Consider the following 6,000-nt stretch of genomic DNA (forward strand, 5'->3'; position numbering starts at 1 on the left):
AGTTCAACTTGATACGGATTTGTCTTACGTGGAGCGACCAGTTCAGATTCTAGATCGCAAAGATAAGGTGTTGCGGAATAAGATCATTCCTCTTGTCTTAGTGCAGTGGCAGCGTCGAGGCACTGAAGAAGCCACTTGGGAGTTAGAGAGTCGTATGCGTTCGGAGCATCCAGAGCTCTTTTGAGTTGTGCTTTGTATAAGTTTGTGTTTTCAGTTGTAATCATAGTATCAGTTGTATTCAACAACAATTGAGATGTATTAATGATGTTGTTATTTCGTTTTGTTCATTCTCTAAGCCTGATTTCGAGGACGAAATCTTTTAAGGGGGGGAGAATGTAGTAGCCCGAATTCCAAATTGGGTAATTAACGGAGTAATGGTGATTAAGAAGGTTTAAGGTGTAATTTTGGCTATGGTCATGATCGGACGGACCGAAGAGGGTTCGGAAGCACCGAAGAGTTCGGACGATCCGAAGTGTAGTTCGGTGAATCCGATCATAGGTGTCAAGTGTTGATCGACACGTCATTTTTCCATGCATGTTCGGACGGTCCGAAGTGTATGATCGGAGGATCCGATCATGAGCTGTCAAGAGCCAATGGACACGTAGCGTTCGGACGTTCCGAAGTGTTGTTCGGAGGATCCGAACATGGCCTATAAATAGTGCTCGGATTTCTCATTTGTGACTTGCCAATTCATGATTTTGCCTCATAGTTGAGAGGATTTGGAAGGTTTCTAGGGTTAGTTGTTGGTCGAGCGATAGCCAAGAGCTGCCAGGAGTAGTAGCGTAGCGGCGCCTGAGTTTCAAGGCAATCGACATCAAAGGGCTGTCGACGGACGAAGGTAAACCCTAAACCTTTGGTAGTACTAGGGAGTACTGGTTTTGCTAGTCGAGCATGGTAGTATTGATTGAGTATGCTTTTGATGCGTAGGCTTGTGCTAGACCTGATTAGCGGTGTTGCGTAAGGCTAGGCTTGCTGTGATAGAGGTACGAAAGTACTATCCGAGATATCCTGGTTGAGTATACATTCTTATATGTGTTGCATGATTATGTGGTGCATTGATATATGTCATATGATGCATGCTATTATGTCACGTTTATTACTGCACGTTGCATTTCATGTTGAGCCGTATCTCCTTCGAGATAGCCTTTACTGTTGAGCTGTATCTCTTTCGAGATAAGCTATATCTTGTGGGGCCGCTCAGCCCTGTCTTGTCTTGTGGACGCATGGACACCGAGAGTACACAGTGGCCGACGGGTCGGGAGGGCTTCGGTGGTCCGGGACATTTTAAGTCCACGTCTGTTCTTGCAGTGGATGCAGTGACCCAGAGGTAGGACCGCGCGGCACTATCCACTTGGCGCCTCTAGACTGAGCATTTTGAGATCTTTTGTGATTCCTGTTTCTTGACTACCCTGGTATCATATCATAGCATGTGCATTTCATATAGGTTTGTATACTCATACTTTTGTACTGGGCGTTCTTATCGCTCACGTCCTCGGTTTTGTTTATTCTTGGACACCCCATTCCCACGGGGCAGGCCTCAGGTTGGATGGCTCAGGAGGAGCAGGAGGAGGACATTGAGTAGCTGGTTGGTTTAGTTTTCAGTGTTTTCCATATGATTTGATATGATTGTAGCAGATACTTTCAGTTAGTTGAGTATTTTGGATTTCGATTGGGTTGTATAAACTATTGTTGTTAACCATATTTCCGCTGTTATCTCTGATTTTTTATTAATTAAGTTAATTGCATGCTTAGTTCTCAACTAGTAGGTGATTCTGGAACGGGTCACTACATGGGTGATGTGGTATAAATTGAGGCAAGAGCCCCAAATTCATACCAGGCTTTGACCTCCTTGGGATATGAATTAGATTTCATCCATACCCTAGGATATTTCCCTGAAACATCAACCATGTTGGTTGATGGGTTGATGCCAACTCTTGTTTTAAATTTCTCCCAGTTCTGTTGGTAAACCTGAAATGGAGAAATTGTAACTTCATTAGTATCAACCTTAGTTTTGCCCTTGTCAGTACGAGACCTAAGGTTGATCTTTCCCTCTTCAATTCCCGAGGTGAAGGGTTGACTTGAGGACTCAAGATAAGGATCAGGAGTCTCAATTTTTGTTTTAGCCGACTCATCTGGAGATGATCCCAACTTAACACTTGTGCTAGGGTTATTTGAATCCCCTGCTCCAAGTATAGAGTCATGTACTCGAAAACTCTCCATTTGGGAAACCAGTGGCTTCTCAATGCCTTGTAGGATAGGCCTTTGTGTTACAGACCATAACAAAGTATAAGCCTGTAAGCGTCCTGTAATTCGATCAGAGACAACTCTCTTATCGGCTTGTTGTAGTCTTTCCGCAACTTATTTGTTTAAGACCAGCTTGTTAAACTTGTTTTGAAGCATTTCAAGGTGTTCCCTCAAATGCCTCAGCATCTTGATGATGGCATCGATATCACCGCTGTCCATCTCTTGTTAAAAAATCTGCAAGAATATTTTCATGAGATTTTTTTATCACAATATCAAAAATATAATTTTGACATAGTGCTTGCCATCTTAATAATCTAGCCTTCTCAGGTTTAGATTCAATTATATTTCTTAAGAAAGCTTTCCTGTGTGTTATCAACTTTCAAAGTGAATTTCTTTGCAAGTAAAAACAATGGCCATTTTTCAAAAGCCCTTTTTACTACATAATTCTTTCTCGTTGATATGCCATCTTATTGCTTCTTAGGGGTGGGAAAAAATACCGAAATACCGAAATACCGAAAAACCGTGCCGAAAAAAATACCGAACTTACCGAAAAAATCGGTATACCGAAAATTTCGGTACGGTATCATACCGTACCGAACTTTTCGGTATCGGTATCGGTATGAAATAATTTTTTTTTCGGTATTTCGGTATATACCGAAATACCGAAAATAATTTTTTATTATTATTTTTTTTAGATTTAAGTTCGGTATACCAAAAAAATGTCGGTATACCGAAAATATTTTCGGTATACCGACGGTTTTTCGGTATACCGACAAAATTTTCGGTGTCGGTACGATACCGGTATGAGTTTTTTTCATACCGAAAATTCGGTATACCGCATGTGCGGTATACCGAATTTTCGGTATCGGTATCGGTATGAAAAAATTTCATACCGATATTTTCGGTACGGTATACGATATCGTAGTTCGGTACGGTATACCGTACCGTACCCACCCCTATTGCTTCTGCATCGGAGAATAAACCGCTACAATACTGGCATGGTTGTTCTCCATCTGGTGTGAGCTTTGTTAACACTGCAGCCCACCAATGATCACTGGCATCGGTATACAATATTAAATCATCTTCATTTTGAGGAATAGCCATTTTTGGAAGATTTTTACAAATCTCTTTCAAATAGACAAGTCCTTCTGTGTTTTTTTTGTCCATATAAATCTTGTATCTTTTTTCAACAATGGACTAAACACTTTCCTATGTTTTGCTAGGTTTTTTATAAACATCCCAGCAAAACACATGAAAGTGTTTAGTCCATTTTTTATAAACATCCCAGCAAAATTAACAACTCTCAGAAAACTTTGAAGTTGCTTATTTTCTTTTAATTCGTTTGGAAAGGTTTGCACTTTTTCTACTATATGATCTTGCAAAATTATTCCAGATTCATCGATTTCTATTCTTAGAAATTTGATCTTCCTTGTAGCAATAGCTGTTTTCTTTTCTGATAGAACCAGACCTTCTTTTTTACAGAAATTGGAGAAAATCTCCAAGTGCTTAACATGTTCATCCATATTTTTAGACGCTATTAAAACATCATCAAGATAAACAAACATAAACTTAAAATAATCTTTAAAAAGATTATCCATCTTTCTTTAAAATATCTGAGGTGAATTAGTCAATCCCATTGGTAATACTTCCAAGATATAATGTCCTTGATGTGTGGAGAAAGTTGTGAATTTATTACTTTCTTCCTGCATCCGAATTTGATAGAATCCGGACTTACAGTCAAACTTGGAGAATATCTTGGCATCGCGAATGCAACTAATCAAGTGTTCTCTACTAGGTATAAAAAAACCCATCAAACTCCATAATCTTATTAATTTCTTGATAATTAATAACCAATCTGGGTTTTCCTCGCTTTATCTCACCATTATTTCTTACCATAAAACCTGGACTGCTATATGGTGACATACTTGTTTGATTAATCCAAGGTCCAAATGTTCCTTGATTATAATCTGCATATCCCTTTGATCAATTATATTCATTTTGATAGGCTTACAACAGACAAATTCATACTCTTTTGCCCTCTTTAATCTTAAGGCAAGCTTTGAGTTGATTTCTGTCCCACCATGCCAAGGATATTCATTATAATTTTCTTTGATCCTCTTCTTGACATCTTCCAGTGATATCTTAGATTCAAACTATACTTCATTCTTGTGTAGAGTTATTTTAAGGCATTCTATATATTCAAGTTAGAGTTCTTTATCTGCTCTTAACTGGAGCATTGTTTCTCCAAACCGTCTTGAATCCTTCATTTTTGGGTTCAGAAGTTTTCCTTCATCACCACGCTTGCTGCGAAATTGGATCGGCAATTTTCTGTAAAATGCATCTCGTAGTATCTGGACTATGATTTTGTGATCACATGGTATTGTGAACACTAATCGTCTAGTCTCATTTTTTTGAGTATATGACTTGAACATCTGTAGGAAATTATTTCAACAATATGTTAGCTCCTGTATCATGAAAATAAATTGGTGGTGTCTTTACATTGCACCAAGGTGTTTGCCCAGCACCGCCAATCATTATTTCAGTCATCTTAATCCCTTTGCATAATATTAAGATTCTTCTGGAAAAATCTCTTCCAGCAATCTTTGGTAATTCTTCTTCCAAATTCTTTGGAAAAACTCCTCGTTTTGCTGCACAGATTCCAGCACCTGAATCAATATAAGCAGCAAAATATTCTGCCTTATATTGTTCATATAACATTCTTACTGGAATGTATATGGAGAATGGACTTGTGGTCATTGGATTTTCCACATCTTATCTTCTGCCATAAACTCCATTACATACTCTAGACATTTCCAAGGTTTGTGTTCCTCGAGAAACTTTAGTCTAAGAATCAGTCGATCTGATTCTTTCCCTGGAATCCCTTGGATATGGACTTCCAATTCTCCGATACTAATAATTCCTTAGTAAGTTCCTATCGTAGCTTGTTCCAAATAGTATTGGTATTACAAAGAAATTGATTCCTTTGCTTCGTAATATCAAATATTATTTATAATTCCTTCCACTCTTCTGGACATCTAAGCTTTCCTATTGTAGAAAAACTTTTTAGCTCATGTTGGGTTTCTATGACAAACGTTTTTCCCTACCTGTAACTTGTAATTATATCTCTCTGAAAAGATAGTCTTCTTGATTCCAATCTAAGACTTTGATTCTTTTGTAGAATTAGTTTGTCTTGTATTTGGATATTTGTTTCCTGTATTAAAGAAAACTCAACTCTTTCTGGATAAATTGCCTGAGAAACTTTTCCAAATATCTCTGGTACTTCAATAAACTCATTTCTAATAAACAACTCTGAATGATGTGTATTAGATAGAGCATATGAAATCTGATAGGTAATAGAATATGGTCTATTACCTTCTTTCATCAGCCTTTTTTCCTTGAAATTCTGATGCAATGTCAAGGCTCGGCTAAAATCTCGATCTGCCAAGTTGTAGGCTATCCTTGGATAGATTACTCCTACAATCTTTCCTGCACAGAGATTTCCTGAGATTGTTCACAGTACTGAATCTTGTAGATTCCCAATTCTTTTGTTGCATATAGCAATATCAATTGGTGAATCTATCCCTTCCTTGAAAGTAGCTTTGATCATAATCTGAATTGCTCCAATATGAGTTCGGGACATAGTCCTTGCTACTTCTCTCTTGAGTTTTTGTAATTCCTCCTTAATTTCTTCGGAAGGAATTAACTGCATCTCCATTCTATTTCCTGTAAGTTCCATCGGGATTGCCATTTCCCTTC

The sequence above is a fragment of the Primulina eburnea genome, chromosome 5 (assembly GCF_022965805.1).
Source record: "Primulina eburnea isolate SZY01 chromosome 5, ASM2296580v1, whole genome shotgun sequence".
Lineage (NCBI taxonomy): Eukaryota > Viridiplantae > Streptophyta > Magnoliopsida > Lamiales > Gesneriaceae > Primulina > Primulina eburnea.